The sequence below is a fragment of the Ctenopharyngodon idella genome, chromosome 19, assembly GCF_019924925.1.
Source record: "Ctenopharyngodon idella isolate HZGC_01 chromosome 19, HZGC01, whole genome shotgun sequence".
Lineage (NCBI taxonomy): Eukaryota > Metazoa > Chordata > Actinopteri > Cypriniformes > Xenocyprididae > Ctenopharyngodon > Ctenopharyngodon idella.
This window is the reverse complement of record NC_067238.1, coordinates 18,750,238-18,768,159: the sequence shown is the minus strand read 5'-3', so window position 1 is coordinate 18,768,159 and position 17,922 is coordinate 18,750,238. Positions and strand designations below refer to the sequence as shown.

General features: G+C 38.7%; 1 long non-coding RNA gene across 1 annotated transcript; it reads left to right on the top strand.

Annotated features, from left to right (window-relative positions):
- The first annotated feature begins 7,726 nt into the window (after positions 1–7,726).
- On the top strand, positions 7,727–11,705 carry LOC127500700 (uncharacterized). Its single transcript, XR_007926398.1, has 4 exons — positions 7,727–7,859; positions 8,448–8,497; positions 10,304–10,648; positions 11,365–11,705. It is a non-coding gene; the product is annotated as an uncharacterized LOC127500700 (long non-coding RNA).
- The last annotated feature ends 6,217 nt before the right edge of the window (positions 11,706–17,922 follow it).

Sequence of the window (17,922 nt, the reverse complement as noted above, 5' to 3'; positions counted from 1 at the left end):
AATTTACAATACATATGAACATTTGGGCTGGACCTCTACATCAGGATTCTGTTTGTTAACAGTATCTGCGTTTAGTTAAAGTGACTTAGGCTACGTTCACACTGTGAGCCTTAGTGCTCAATTCTGATTTATTGCTCAGATCAGATTTTTTTATATAGCTGTTCACATTGTTGTTTAAAATGTGGCCTGAACTGATCAACATGTGCAAAAGAACGATAAAAAAGACACACAGCACACTGTCATACCGAAGGAAAACAGAAAAAGACAGATGGTGTGCATATGTATATTTTGTGCAATTATCTTTGTAAACAAGTGTTGTTTAATATGTATATTTGTGTTTAATATATTTAATGTGGCAAGAGGAAGAGTCTTAGCTTCTTCTGATGTGTCTTCATCATGTAGGAAGTTTTTCCTTTCTATTGTTTTTTATATGTCATTGTGTGTGTATGTGTATATATATGTGTGTGTGTGTGTGTGTATATATGTATATATATATATATATGTGTGTCTATATACTATATAAAATATATATAGTATATATGTGTATAAATAAAACTATATATATATATAAATAAATAAATTAAATAAAAAAACTCTCTCTCTCTCTCTCTCTCTCTCTCTCTTTCTCACTCTCTCTCTCTCTCTCTCTCTATATATATATGTATAAAGAAGTTTAATTTGTCTAGACTCACAAATCAGCGCACAGTTTTGTTGTCCAAATATATATGTCATCCAGCTCAATCTGCTTTTAAAAACTAACCAATGAACAATCAGACTCCTCCTTTGTGGGAGGAACCATATTCCCAGATCCTGCCATAATCACCTGTGTGGGATACTTCCTCTTTAGTTTGCACGTAAACCTCCCTAAACATGCTGCAGTTTACGAAGTTTTGACACCCAGATCATAAGATTCATGCAGAACTCTCACCATGTAAGTTTTCATGCTTTTATACATAAAGTTTGTTTGTCTTTGAATTATTATTATAATAATAGTTTTGTTTCTGTTTGTGAAAAACCAAACCTGTTAGTGGATAAGGAAATGAATCAGCATTTTTATGCCTAATGTGTCCACTACTGCGATTGTGATGATGACGATGATTATGATTATTCATTAATGGGGTTATTAAAATAATTATTAAATTGCTCTACATTGATTACTCTGATTAGAGGATTGGTCACAGGTTACTGAATGTAAAAATGTTCTGTTCATATCCGTTGAGCCTTTGAGTTTAAGTGATCATTCTGAATCTTGAGTATTAAAATGAAATCATTTCTAAAACCAAAGCTTCAGATTATAGTTTGGTGTGTTTTATTGGACATTTTTATCATGTAAGATCCACATGTGTTGATTATTTAGACAAAATGAAAGTGAAAGTTTAGACTGAGCTGTATTAGGTATAGTATTTTTCCACTCTGCAAAGTGTTTTACATAACAAATGTCATTGGAATGTGTGTCTGTATCTGTTTCCTCATAAGGTCAAAATGGTTGAATCTTTGGCTGCTGCTGTTTTGCCTCGTCTGCCATAGTGGTCAGTATAAATTTTGTTTATAAATTGTAACTATTTTTGATTTTCAGTTTTGTTTTTTATATAACTTTTACTATAACTGCACTGACACATCTGATGCAGCTTTATACTATTGTCAACATTGGAAATGTTAAAGGGGTCCTATCATGCCCCTTTTTACAAGATGTAATACAAGTCTCTGGTGTCTCCAGAATGTGTCTGTGAACTTTCAGCTCAAAATACCCCTCTGATCATTTTATTCCATGCTGTAAATGCCCCTTTTTGGGTTGAAGCAATAACAAGCTGTTTTTCCATGTGTGTCACTTTAAATGCAAATGAGCTGTTGCTGCCTGCCCACCTTTCCAGAAGAGGGCTGTGCCTTTACAGCTCTCGCCTTGATTCTAAAGGCAACAACAAACAAAACATCTGGTTTTTTTTCATTATCTTCTCTATCGTTCTCGCGCTCGGATGACATTGCAGTTCTTTGTCATCATGTAAGTTTATTATGTGCAAGCTTTGTCAGTCTAAACTTCTGATATATAGTTTTCTCACGTGTGCCGCATGAGTAATAAACCAAGTTCTATTTTGTGTCTTATTGCACTTGAACTTTTGAATACGCACATGCTAACTCACTCAAGGGAAGAATCAATTCCGTAGCTATGGGGCCCTGGTGTGGGTTGCTGCTGTAGGCCCCCTTCGGTTAAAATCGCAGGGGGCTCCTAAACACCAGGAGCCCCTAGGATTGTGACATTCTACAAAACAACAAGCTTTAAAACGTACTTTTTTTTTCTTAGCACTGAAAATTAGATAATTTACAGTAAAATCCATTTTCTTTCAGGTACATCACCAGTGTAAGCTTCACTGTAAATACCTAGACATCACTCTTGTCAATGTAGTCCATAGTTGCAACTTGCAACAAAAATGTATCTTGACTTTATCTAGTGGTTATTTTGGGAAAAACAGTAGGGGAGGGGGTGTTTTCCCCTACTCTACCCTAAAATATTTAAAAATGAAGACAAAAATAGTGTTACATGTAATATTCATAAGGTTTTATCCTTTATTGTGTACATATATTGCACAAACATGTTCCCATGTAAATGTATATATACACACACACACACACACACACATATATATATATACACGCATTCACAGAATGAGTTACAATCAGTGGTTACAACTGACTTCTAGTTCCCAGCATGCTTTGCTTCTGACTGTTAAAGGAGAGTAAAGGTTAAAATGAAGTGTTATTTCATGTGTTTTGCTAAATATTAATATAGGAGGAGATCTGTTAGTGTTTGGTGTTATTTTTTAATTTAAAAGGTTTTCTGGTATGTGTGAGTTTTTGTGCTGAAGAGTAAATAAGTTAAAAATCCTAAATAAGTTAAATCAACTCTTAAAGTAACACTGAAGCAGAGTTAAAGTTATTGAGATATTTGAGTGACTAATTAAGTGCTGATTGAGCATTAGTGATGAACACCTGTTGTTAACAAGCAGAATCACTGAAGAAAGGAGAAACACAATAACTGACTTCAGCCACAGCCTTAGATGAAATCAATTGAAGAACAAAAGAAGACACTAAATCTCTCAAGATCTGATTAAACAACTCCACAAACAGCATTACCAGCTTCACTTATTACTAACCAGACTAACTTTAATTTCTGTCAGGTGTCTGCATAAGTTCTTATTGAGAATTAACAGAGGTTTGGATATCAATGTTTTATTGGCCAAAAAATGATGCCACCATCATGGTAGTCAGCATTTGCTTTAGTTGCGCTCTTGACCCTTTTATGTTTTTAGAATAATTTGCTTTTAAGCAATTGCAACAGTGTTTCACAGCAAACACTTACACATTGCTAAATCAAAAGTTTGAAAGAGCAGATAAGCTTGAATTTTCTGTTGGAAAGCCATTTGAAATAAACATCACACAGAGGTTTCTCTCTCTGTTTTTCTTTGGTTTCTTGACCAAGATTTGGCTATTATTTCAAAACCAAAACAACATCAAAAAAAAGAAAAAAAAAAACCCATTACACAAATGCCACTGTAATGTTTTAGTGCTGAAGATGAATGACTCTTAACGCACAGGCTTAGACATGAACACTTAGCATACAATCCTCAACAGTGGTGACAATAATTATTTATACTGCAATAATTATTTATATGGGAGTTTTGTACTATGGTGATACCCACCATGCATTGCAACGTTAAGCATTTTTTGCATATGCTGATTCTTGATGTCTGTGGGTCAAAATAATAGAGTAGTTCAAAAAATATATGAACTACATGTACAGTTTTTGGTGATTTAAATATCAACAGTTTCTCAGAAATCGCTTACTGCACCTTTAATTGGGTTTAGGATTAAACAAATATATATCTAAGGTCCTCATTACCTCACTGTGAATGTGAAGTTTTTGATCATAAAATATGTCAAAATGTGAGAAGTCGTGTCTTGCGAGTTCACATTTGTGGGTTTTGTACTGTTTGTGACTGCAATGAAGGAATAGCCTATTGCAACTGAAGTTCTGTGGCATCTATGAAATGTTGATTATTGAAGGGCTGAGTGAATATGGTGAAACTCTATACAGCCGTCCAGTACAACAGTATTGATAGTATATATGACAGTATATAACAGAATTAAACATGAGACAATGTTCTTCATATTTACAGTATGATAATGCCAGTACCTGGTGCAAGGGATTTATGAATTATATGTATATGCAATTTTAGGTTTATGGTCTTTTTGTTTTCTTTCAGTTGTTTGTTTAACATTGGTTTTCTCAGGGTATAAGAATGAAAATTATGTTAATATTTTCTATGTCATTCTGCTGTCTCTATATTAACAATATGTCTTACTAAATAAATAAATAGTGACTGACTTTTTTAAAACTGCAGGGTATGCTTCCTGTCTTACATTACCTTCAAAAAGATGGAATTCCTCCTTCAGATTAAAGAAAAACCTACAGAAAACATTTATGGCATGTAAACCAGGAAGAGGCATGATTTGTACTTGTAAATCTTTAACTCTTAATATGGTCGAAATTAATCATTTAAAAAACAAAATCATGTCCCAGTATAAACTACACTGGGAAATCATGAGCATTTTCATTATGTAGAGGTTTGATTTAATAAATCTAAGTGAGAATGGAAAACTTAAACTGATATAAGACTATTTTTCAATGTATAATTTTGCTCTGGAAAGGAAGTGGAAACACTTTGTAGTTTTAGTCTCTGCATTGAGCTGAAACCTTTAGTTTGATTGACTCAGTTAATGAATGACAGACACAATGGAGAAAGTCATTTTCTTCTTCTGTGTATTTTCTTATTGGATTATGAAAATCATGTCCAGTGGTAAATATCTTCTTTCTCATACATTCATAAAATTAACATGTCAACCTTAAATAGAATAATTATCATTATGAACAGTTTGATAGCATCTGTGATTTTATCAATGTCTCTCCAGATGTGTCAGTACGAGGATCTTCTGATCTGTTAAAAGTACAGATGGGAGAAGACATCACTCTGAACTGCAGCATGATAGACAGATATGTAGTGTCCTGGTATCATCTCAGATCTGAAGAGCTCGTTCTACTGATTTCTGGAGTTAAGGACAAAACTGGAAGAAAACTTCTGATCAATTACAATCAAAACAGCACTCGTCTGAAAATGACAGCAGACAGTTTGATCACCAGAGTCTCTCTAGTTATTTCTGGAGTATCAGAGTCAGATTCAGGCCTTTATTTCTGTGGAACAAAATCTGACACTCCAGAGATGCACTTCGACAAACCCTTCAGACTGAAGATTGAGGGTAACAGATTTTTAGTTCCTAATGGCTGGTAAAATGCTTTTATATGCTAAACATATTCTATGTGCTTAAGGCCACTGTAACCACTGCCATCACTGTAAAAAGGGTTACCTTAAAGATCAGTTTTTTATCTGATTTAATCATTTAAAAACAGATTTGTGGGTATAAATGAATGTTTTTAAGTTAAGTCAGTAATGCTAAATAATATATATATTTTTTATTTTAATAAAACCAGTTCATTTAGATCTTACCATTTTTAGGTTACCATTTATCAGACTACAGATCACAAATATATACTGCTAATCAAAAGTTTGGAAACATGATCTGAAAAATTCTAAAGGCCCTGAAATGTCATTATACACTATTTATATTGCATAAAGCACTACTTAAAAACTACAGAAGCTCATCTTAACCCACTCTTCCATACAACTAACAACTAAAACCGTTTTTGTGTGTTTGATAAACTGATTATATATTTACACGTCTTTTTGTAACAGAAAAGCCAGAAGAAGTTGTGGACATCACAGGTAACATGTTGATTGTTATCTTGGATGTTAATTTTTCATAGTCACAATTGGAGATCCAGCATAATTGTAAGTTAATACTTTCAGGTTGTTTGAATGTGATTAACTCTTTCTGTCTCTGTAGATGGAGTGATGGCGAAGAATCGTGTGTTGATGTTCGTTGGTGTTGGACTAGCTGTGTTTTTTCTGGTTTCATTCATCACTGGAGGGATCTATTACCATTGCAGACAGCAGAAAGGATGGAAAGCAGCAAAACTGATCGATCAAAAATCAACTGAATGACATCTATTACTGCTTTATTTTACAATCTAACTCAATATAGGCCTATCCCTGAGCTTTGCATTGCCAGTTACCAGGTTACAGAAATTAAAATAGCAAATTGTGTCTCGGATGTCTTTGCCTGTTAGCTTGATTTCACTTTCATTTCAGAGAAACTGAGATGTTGTGGCAAATGTAGCCTTTTTCACTAATATTAAGTTAAATATGAATACTACTGCTTCTGCCACTGTCTTTAATGCAATGTTTATTGATTCAGCATATATAAAAAATATTCAGTCTTGGAGTTCAAGCAGTATGTTTTACACAAATGCAATTTTTATATAAGTAATTCTATGTTTTGCATGTTTGTATCATTAGGCTGTATCTTTAGACATTATATATTTATCTATAGGAGCATTAAAGCTGTTTTCAAGACAAAATATTAATGTATATAAACTGTTTTATGGCACATAAATCTTGATTAAATACAAAAGTCAACAGATGTCTTCAATGATAAATTGTTGAGAGATCTGATCAAATGAACAACAGTAAAACAAATTATGTTTATATATGGATTTCCTGCCAGAAAACCTCATCATTACCAAAGATAAACCTTTTCATCACAACTGTATAAATCCGGTCAGACCTGTTCTCATATTGTCAGAGAAAAGGTTTCACCTCATTGTCAATCAATGCACAATCATGATTTCCTGACTGACTGCATTATGATGATGCAGGTAAACCACAAAGTATGGGGTGAGGTTGAAAACAATCTGACTTGCTGACATTAAAGAGCAAATAAACAAACTAGCTAAGCAAGTTAACTAAAGCTAATAGAATGAAAACATTGGTAACTTAAAATCATGTCATAAATAACTGAATATAGGGGAAGAGAATGAAGATGCTCCCTTAAAGGAGTCATGAATAATTAACCAAGGAGAATGGTTAATTATACATTTTATTATACGTTTATATTCTTTAAATTATATATATTTATATATATTATACACCTCAATCCCATTTCACCTTCTTTTATCCAGTCTAAAGAATTTTTCCCTCAGTTCAACAAAAACCCTGCCCAGTTTCAAAATTATGAAACATTATGAACAACACTGAGCATAAAAACATAAATACTCAAAGAATGAATGAATGAATGAATTTATTTATTTAACACGTGTTTATGTGTGTATTTGTTAATGTATAAAGCCGTAAAGCCATTTTGGCGTTCTTACAACATATTTCCATTGACCAGCAGGTGTCGCTGCGTGCAGTCGAAGCCTCGACGAAAAGAACCACTTTTCAACATCTGACTGGAAAGCTTCAAAGCTTCATCTCGCCACCACTAATCACTGCATTGTGTGGTCTAATGAAAATATTCAAACGTTGACATCTTTTAAACTCTGAACAAGCAGAATGAAGAAGTGACATTTCTGATGTGATGTAGCTTCAGATCAGTCATGTGAAACATGCCTTCCCTCAGATTAAAAGTCAGAGTGTTAAAGTTAATTATTGAATTTGTATGTGAATTATTCGATAAATAATTCAGACAAAAATCAAATCAAAGTAATTTTCTGACAGGTCAATCTGCTTTGAAAGAACAACAGACCAGTCAGACTCCTCCTCTGGGAGGCTTCATATTTCCATAGTCCTAAAAACCTCACCTGTGGAATATGGCTGAACTCTCGGTCTTGAGTTTGAATTCTCGCTAAACGCGCTGTAGTTTCAAAGTTTTGACAGCAGAACAAAAGACCCACTCAGAACTTTTACCATGTAAGTTTTCATTTTTTTTGAAATATAAAGCCAGCGTGTGTGTTTTTATGTTCTTATAGTTTTGTTTGTTTGTGGAAAACTAGCCTAAACCTGCTAGTGATGATGAGGAAATGAATCATCGTCTTTATGATGAATGTTTCCAGTTGTGTGATTATAACGACGATTATTACGAATTTTTTTTTTTTTTTAATTTGTGGGGTTATTAATATTATTATTAGATTGTTCTACATTGATTAGCCTATTCAGATGAGGATTGTTTTGAAGCAGGAAAATTAATTTAGAAAACCTTTTGTTTGTGTCCATTTGTGCCTTTTGGTTTGACTGATCATTTTGAGTATTAGGCTACACTGGAATAATTTTAAAAAACTAAGATTCAGATTGTAGTTTGATGTTTCTTACATGGACATATTTATCAGGTTCAAGATTCACATGTGTTAAATCTGTAAATAAAAATAAAAAAAGTGAAAGTTTAGAGTCAGCTGTATTGTGTATTTTCCACTCAGCAAAGCAGTTTCCCTTCTGTATAAATGTGTTTGTGATGTGTGTCTGAATCTGTCACATAATCCAGCTCTTCTGTTTTCTCATCAGGTTCAGATGCTTGAATCTGCTGGTGCTGTTTTGCTTGGTCTGTTTTAGCGGTCAGTATGATTTTTCTGAATCTTCATCATCAAACAAACACACACACACACACAACATGAGATCATTTAAGTTTAGTTAAGTTTTATTTATTTAAGTTAAGTTTTTTAATAAACATTCAGGAATTCACTGTAACTGCCGCCTATCCGTGGACGCTGCAGATAATCCGTGGGTCAGGCGGGACAAGTCAAGTAGGCCTAGGCTAATAAAAAACAACATTCCAATTAATTGCAGGGACACGGGTGGAAGAGATAAATATTTAATTTATATTTATATTTAATGTGTTGATTTTAATGTTTAATTTTTTTAATATAAAAAAAACATATAATATCACCTGCCATGTCTGTTCAGTGAAATGATGGGCTGAAGTGGGTGTAGCCTATTGTTTGGGGGTGGAGCAGTCATTTTAGGAAGCAAAACTGCATGGAACACAGTGCCACCAATTGGTAAGATAGCACTGATGACCCAGTTAAAGGGGACCTATTATACAAAAATCACTTTTATAAGGTGTTTGAACACAGATGTGTGTCCACAGTGTGTGTAAACAACCAGCCTATCCCCATTTATCATTTTCAATCTCTCAGAAAACGCTGTTTTATATTCCCCCTACTCCTACGTAAGAGTAGAGAAACCCGCCGATGACTGATGATCTGTCCTGTTAGCATAGACACACCCCTGAGTGAGAACAGAGTCCGCCATTTCTGTTTACTCACTCTATCAGCTAGAGATATACAATGTCTGTGCCAAAAAAACATTACAAATGTTCTGCTGTTGATGTACCAACGAACTGAGGACACCGATCGCTGGATCAGTACAAACTGTTCGTGATCCTCTCTGGAGCGATACTGGTCACAGCAGAAAGGGAGAGCGTGCATTTTATTATAGGTCCATCAGAGTTTTTTTATGGATATAAAGTTTACCAGTTTATTGGGCACCCCCGAAAAGCATAAGGTCTGTATACATTTGTTTACTGTTAGTTGTCACGAGTGTTTTTGTGTAATTTGCTGTGTATGTTGATGATAATACAAGGGAGAGAGAGTTTATAGATAAAAGACCTTAATGCGCACTTCTTGTACTGTTTTATTCAGCTCTTGTGGTGATTTTCTGGAGTGAAAACGGACACTTCATGTTTTGTGCGATGTACAATAAACTTCATAAAACTCATCAGTAAAGATTTGGCCATCATTCTGATGGGGTTCGCTTCAACAGGCTTGTACTAATAGTGGATAAAAGCAAGATGACAACATGAGTTATAACTGCAATTAAACTGAACTATACCTGTTCTATATTCTCTGGCTCTGTAGGCATCATTGTCTGACTCCGGTTTGAACTGAACACCGCTGCGGAGAGTTTCTGAAATTATTAGATTGTATGAGATTGTTCTGTCACTGGAGCATCAGCTCTTGAAGCTCCGCCCTCTTAGGCCAAGAGAAACAGCTCATTTGCATTTAAAGGGACACATACTAAAATGGTGCGTTTTGCTTAACCCCAAAAAGTGGCAATTTTAACATGTTAAAATAAATGATCTGTGGGGTATTTTGAGCTGAAACTTCACAGACACACTCTGGGGACACCAGAGACTTATATTACATCTCTTAAAAAGAAGCATAATAGGTCCCCTTTGAGAAAATGAGAAACAATTGGAGAAAGACATTTTCTTCTTCTGTGTATTTTCTTGTTTGTTTATGCAAATCACCTCTAATATATTCTATTTCTCATACATTCATGAAATTAACATGTCAACCTCAAATAGAATAGTTGTAATGAACAGTTTAATAGCATTTGTGATTTTATCAATGTCTCTCCAGATGTGTCAGTACAAAGATCTTTTGATCTGTTCAGAGTTCGGATGAGAGAAGACATCAGGCTGAACTGCAGAATGAGAAACCAATATGAAGTGGCCTGGTATCATCTCAGATCTGAAGAGCTCGTTCTACTGATTTCTGGAGTGAAGGACAAAACTGGAAGAAATCTCCTGATCAACTACAATCAGGACAGCAATCGTCTGAACATTACTGCAGACAGTTGGATCACCAGAGTCTCTCTAGTTATTTCTGGAGTATCAGAGTCAGATTCTGGTCTTTATTTCTGTGGAACAAAGTCTGACACTCCAGAGATGCACTTCAACAGAACCATCAGACTGGAGATTGAGGGTAACAGATTTCAGTTTTTCCCATCATATTTATGGCTGGTGAAATGCTTTTATATGCTAAACATATTTTAAGTGCTTAAAACCACTGTAAATGTTGCCATCACTGTAAAAACTGGTGGCAATGGTTACCTTAAAGATCAATATTTATCTGATTGATCCCATTAATAACTGTTTTGTTGGTATAAATGAATGTATTTAGGTTGATTCAGTAATGCTAAATATTTTTTTTTTTTGATATCAGAGTCATTTTTTTATTTGATCGAAAGGCCATATTAGATGGGAGCAGTAAGTACACAAAAAGAGGCTTGATTCTTTGGCTAAATGCTCCATCATTTTATATTAATTTAAAAGAGTTTTCTGCCTACATTTAAAAGTCAGGTTATTTCTCTCATAATGCGACTATAATGAGATATTGCTATTTAAGTTAAATTAGTTTTATAGCATATTAATATGCTAATATGCTGTGAATTGGGATTTGTGAATAATTGAGGTAAAAATAACCACAATTCTTAACGAATAATCAGAATAATGAAAATGGCAAGTAAATGGGAGTGAAGAGGTTTGCTCCTGTCATGTAAACAACTTGTAGTCATTAAGTCTTTAATTGGATTATTGGAAATGATCCACATTATTGGTGCACATGCGAACAGTCATTATTAGTGTTGAATGAGCAGGGATTTGGTGCAGGAATTCATGTAAATTCTGTTTCTTTTTCAGAGCCAGATGGTGCTGATTGGAATCTCTCTAACAAACTCCTGATCCTGCTGGCTGCTTTGCTTTTGCATCTTTTACATCATCTTCTTCTTGAGGGACCAAGATAATGGCACATATAAACACAATCACCAGCTACTCCGATGACAAAGAGATCCTGCTGTTTTTTATTGTAAATCTATGTAAATGTAAATCTATTGTAAATGTTTGCTATTAACAACATGATTTTATATCAAATATCATATTATCCCTTTCTCTGCATTCTCGTACCCATTTGTCCCTACACAGGGTTTCCACAGGGCATTAAAAAGAATTAAAAGTCATTAAATAAATTTTGTGAAAATTAAGGCTTTAATTGGCATTACAAATCATTACATTTTATTCCTACAGGCATTAAAAATGTTAGATCATTTTGAAGAAAAATAATTCTACCAGTTTATTTTGAATATAGCCTTCCTAATTAATAACTTTAATTTGCAGTCACAAAATACGTACATTGGTATGATACACACACGGAACCAGTTTGGTAATTGCTGCTGACCGGTGCAAAATTTTAATTTTTTTTTTTTTTTTTTGAAATTTTGTACTTCATTGGAATGGTACGAAACCATTTTGGCACTTGCTATGTGAACACACACACACACACACACACACACACACACACACACACACACACACACAAAAACATGGACATGATTTGAAAAGATTGCTCCTGAAAAAAATAGTCACACTTGTAGGCCTACTCCTCACGGTCTAAAATGAGCGCATTGGAAATGAATGGGAGATGTAAAGAGTAAATCGTGTTTTTGAATATATATTTCATGTAAAAATTGAAAATAGTATTTTTGTGCATTTTTTTAAAACAACAAATGTAAAATTCTGTAACTTTTTTAAACTTTCACTTCAGCAATAATTTGTCAAGTGTCTTTGAAAAGAGATCAAAATTAAGGTCTGTGCTCTAAAGCATTCAAAATTTATGATAGTTTAAGATGGAAATGTGATTTTCAGGTCTATGCTCAAAAAGTAAATAAATGGATTATAACTACAGTGTAAATATACTTTAGTACCATAAAATCCCCTAAAAATACAAAATATTAAATAAAAAAAAACATTATCAAACTAAAATATATACCTTCATTTCATTGAAATAATTTTTTTTTTTTTTTTTTTTTGTAATTTTTGACTGACAGAGAGTACGCAGTGAGCCTAAAGCTGTGGGCCTCGCCTGGGCAAGCCCGCACTGGACCTGTTTAGGTTTACTGTGGGCTGGCCCTAGGCCACTGTGCCCGCAAAAAGCCAGCATGGGCCCCGCAGGGGCATGTTTGCAGTGAAACCTTGCACAAGGTGTAAATTCAAAAACTGTCCCAATCACCCTTAATTCAGCCCTATTTAATACGGCATGAGTAAGAGTCTTAGTTTCTCCTGAAGTGTTCATCATCTACTACTACTATTATATATTGTTCTACTTGTTCTATCCAGGGATGATTTGTCTTGGTCTGAGTATTTAAAGAAATGTTGCAAAAGGCTCAGGGCAATTTGTAGTCAGATCCTCCACGTAGCCCCTCCAGTTCGCACCTGCCCGCTCCAAGTGGGACACGAACCAGAGACCGTCCGCATGGGAGTCGGACGCTCTAACAAGGAGGCTAAAGGCTGCAATCTAGTGTCAGTCACTAGAGCATCTCTTGAGATCAGGGGAGTGAGGTTTACACCATAGACTGTGGTTTACACGCACAGCGACTACTAACCTATGTCTCTTACCTCCAGCCAGAACAAGCATATTCCCCTGAGGGCAATCGAAATAATAAGATAAAGATAAAAGTTAAAATGAAAATTATAATAATAATAATACTATAAAAAACTCACAATGAAACCTACAGATACTTATGATAATAAAATGCAATTAAAAACTATTGGCAGGCTTATCTTAATGTTTGTCAGCGATGGATCCATCAAACGGCCTTCATTAACTTCTCAGGTGACAACATAACAGAGTTGACCAATGAAATCGAGCTAGAGACATGAGTCATGGCTGCGGGGTGGGGTTTTAACATAAGGGGCGTGGTTTGCGCTTGACTGGTTTGGGGGGGAAAAAATCACTCCTGCTGGTCAAAATGATGTAAATGCAACAAATGCTCAGGCCAAACATGCATAAAAACAGCTTTTACAAACCCATTGCAAATGTTTTATTGAAAGTAAAATCTATCAAATGCAATTAACTAGTCATCTAATAAGATTAAATATTAAGTGTCTGTGTAATATGTGTTCTTTTATCAATTTCCAAGGCTTGTTTTGTTTGTTCTATGGATGGCTCAGCTGAACAGGCCAATAAGAGACTATTAAATATTATTCCTTTCAATGTTTCATTAAAACGTCTACAAATGTGACCATTCTGTGGTCGCGTGAAAAAGGATGTGGCGGCTGAAAGTGGTCCTCTTCCTGCCTGATTGGTGTAGAACTTCACAAAATTGGGTGAGCATGCATCACATGATTCTAAAGAAGCATGGAAACTTTTGTAGACATCAGCCCATAGGTGGGGCTATAACTGTAACAAAGGTGAAAAAGCTTTAAAAACCATGTATTTCCTTAGTAAATTGCCTGTATTGGCTGTAAATGGTCTTTTCCATCTATGATCAAAGTACTTATACATGCTTGCTAAATAAAATATAATACCTTTTTATGCATGAGCTTAAAGGACTTAAAAGCTCTTGAACCCCAATATATTTGTTTTTATATATCTGTTTAATGGATAGTGAGGTAGTAAGGGAAATATGCTTTATTTTGTTTTGATTTAATTTGCTATTATTTCTGTGTACACTTTGGGTAAGACAGCATTTGTTTGTTATATTTTGTTATCCCACTTTTGGTTTTGAAAAAAAAAAAAAAAAAAAAAAAAAAACTCAAAACCTTTCATTTGTCAGCTATAGAATAAAAAAAAACATCTACTTGTTTTGCCAAGCTCTTGTGGATAAACTGGGACCTGGAAATGGGAGTGCTCCTGTGTTCTTTCCTTAATTATTTTGTTGCCGACCTTCTTTAACCCCTAGACTTTTAAGGGCGCTCGTAACAACTGTAATAAACTTGATCTGTGATGAAATCTCTATTGATGTGATGAATGTTAAAGTACTATACATTATGTTCCCTTTCAGTCGGTCACGTTCGACGTACGTCAGTAGTGACCGACAAATTGGGATATCGCTAGAGAGCCCTATCAGCTTCGAGTGAACAGGCCAATGAAGTTGGCGTGCGATATTTGCATAATGCGCACCGCCCCCGCCAGGTGGTATAAATAGGGGAGCAGATGCAATCGCACTCTGTCTTTCGCTTCGGAGCCAACCTGTGTGTTCCTGCTATTAGTCTGAGAGTGACTTCGCAAGCCTTTGAAGAGCTTTTGTTCTACAGTGCTGGCTTTATGGCACTTTACAGCGAGGCCGCGAGCTTCCCAGAGTGAGCTTCTCGAGCTGTTATACAGCTCTCAACTGCTGTTTTCACAGCATTATTTGCCCCGTTGGTTTGCGATTTGGGCCGGTTCCTCTGTGTGTGTGACTCAGGGAGTGAAAAGTGTACCTGCAGTCACATCGCGGCTGTTCCCTGTGTGCTTCGGCACAAAGAACAAGAGCTTCTAAAAGAGCTTCACAGACAGACACTGCGTCTTTTTCAAGACGTCATTCTGTCTGTGCGTTTCTGGAGGCGGTCGTTTCCTATCCTCACTGACGGCCACAATCACTTTCTCTCATGTCTGCTTAGCGTGCTGAGACTGTGTTTGTGGGTGGTTCATATTCTCTTGTAAAAAAAAGAGAGCATGCCCACGTCGGCGCGTTGTTCGTCTTGCCTTTCTCGTAAGGGCTTGAGCGCTCAGCGCGCCGTGTGCCGTCGAGCTGCCGGCTGACAGCGCGCGTTGCCATGGCAACCCAGCGCGTTGTTCGGCGCTCTAGATGCGTGGTCGAGACTCGAGTGCCTCAAACGAGGTGGAGTCCCCTCACCTATTCCCCGATCTAGTTTCTCTTTCTGAATCAGAAAAGTACTACTTTTGGTGAATAAGCCAGGGTGACCAGAGGATCACAGTGGGGCATTACCTGCCGAGCCAATCTCCGTGGGCCCCCCACTCCTCTAGCGCATCGCAAACATGCTGTGACTGTGTTCGTGGGTGGTTTATGTTTGGTAAAAACATGGCCACGTCGGCGCTCAGCGCCGTGTGTCGTTCAGTTAGACGACCACGTTCACTCTCTCACATGGCTGGTAGCTTCTGGGTGGATTGCTGGTCCTTCTCATGGGGGACCTAGCATCTTAGTCAGGGCTCCAGCAGAGGATCAGATGTCGACTGCTACATTGGAGAGAGGGTTGTTGGGCTCTGGACATGAAGATGAGGCTGAGCGTCCCACGGTTGTGATATGCTCATGCTGAATCAGATTCAGAGTTAACGACCATGCTTTCCCGGGCCCCTGGGGGCGTGGTGTGACGCGTACTTGCCTTGCCCCGCCCCCTGTCTTAGCCTGGACGTGCATGAAAAACTTGGCAGTTTAGAAGCCTTTCTTGGTGCCAAATATGGAACACCAAAAGGGTCATATCTGCATTAAGTTTTTTCTCTCTCACTACCCTCTGTGGTGGGGTGGCAGTGCTACGGGCACACCACCTCTGCCCTGCATGGGTCTTGGCCCCCGGCAAGTCTGTGGAAGGCCAAAGCACTCATTGCATATGGGTAGTTCTGAGTCGGGGTTGAGCTACGCATGATGCAAGTCATAGCGCAGGCCCCTGGCCAGACAATGTCTACCATGGTGGTCCGGAAACACCCCTGGCTAGCCTTGCAGAGGTGTGTCATCGTCTAAGTACGCTTTCTCGATGCTCTCATCTCACAAGCTGGCCTAAAATCCAGCCCGCTCAGCCCGCAGCCAAGCCACTTGGCTAGCGAGAAGCGGTCCTGGAGAAACTGGTGACCTGGAGCTGAGGTAAACAGTTCTTCGGGAGACGATGCCCGCATCGCTCCCTCCCCGGAGGAGGGCCGGGTGGAGAATTTTGGTTTGTTCCGCCGCTGGCTCTCCGGAGACCAGCGGTGCCCACGGAGTAGAACTGTTTTCTGACCCTCCAGGTCCCAAGAGGGCGCGGCTGGCAGTGCGCGAGGCCCCACCTCGCCACTCTCAGCCCCCTCTCACTTCGCCAGCAGGTCCCAGTGTGTTGGTTGAGGCCGCCTCCCATGTGCCGTCTCCCATTCACACTGCCACCTTGCAGAGTCTGACCACACTACGGGCCGCTATGCCGTCCGAGTCGGGTCCAGCACTCTACCTCGCTGCCCCACGCCCGGTACGTCTGTGGTCCATTTGGTCCCGCTGGTTCGGTGTCTGGAAGCCTGGCTAGCGCTTTCCAGCCCGTCCCGCTGGCTCATTTGTACCATCAGACTCGGCTATGCGATTCAGTTCGCCCGGCGTCCCCCGGTGTTCAGGGGTGTCCATTACACTCGTGTGTCCCTGGACAATGCACCTGTTCTCTGGGCGGAGATTGCTGTCCTCCTGGCGAAGGATGCAGTCGAGCCGGTCCCTCCAGCCGATTTGAAGTCAGGGTTCTCCAGCCCCTACTTCATTGTACCCAAGAAGGGCGGTGGGCTACGGCCAATCCTGGATCTGCGTGTCCTGAATCGGTCCCTTCTCAGGCTGCCGTTCAAGATGCTTATGCAGAAGTGCATTTTCAAATGCATCCGTCCCCAGGATTGGTTTGCAGCGATCGACCTGAAGGACGCGTACTTTCATGTCTCGATTCTGCCTCGTCACAGACTCCTACGGTTTGCGTTCGAGGGTCGGGCATATCAGTACAAAGTCCTACCCTTCGGGCTGGCCCTGTCGCCCCGCGTCTTTACGAAGGTTGCGGAGGCGGCCATTGTTCCGCTCAAGGAACAGGGCGTTCGCATCTCAACTACCTCGACGACTGGCTCATCCTGGCCAGCTCGTGGGAGCAGTTGTGCGAACACAGGGACATGGTGTTAGCTCACCTCAGTCGGTTGGGTCTTCGGGTCAACTGGGACAAGAGCAAACTCTCCCCCGGGCAGAGGATCTCTTATCTCAGTAGGGAACTGGATTCGGTCGCCTGGACCGCGCGCCTCTCCGAGGAGCGCGTCCAGTCAGTGTTGACCTGCCTGAGTACGCTCAAGCGCAGGACGGCGGCCCCACTGAAACTCTTTCAGAGGCTCCTGGGGCATATGGCATCCGCAGCCGCAGTCATGCCGCTCGGATTGCTTCATATGAGGCCGCTTCAACACTGGCTCCGCGGCCGGGTCCCGAGATGGGCGTGGCAGCGCGGTACGTTCCGTGTCCCCGTGACACCGAACTGCTGTCGCACCCTCACCAAGTGGTCAGACTCTTCGTTCCTGCGGGCTGGAGTTCCCCTCGAACAAGTGTCCAGGCATGCTGTGGTCCACACAGATGCCTCTGCCACGGTGTGGGGGGCCACGTACAACGGGCATGCAGCATCGGGTCTGTGGACGGGGCCCCAACTGCATTGGCATATCAATTGCCTCGAGTTGCTGGCAGTACGTCTTGCACTGGGCCGCTTCCAGGAGCTGTTGACAGACAAACGTGT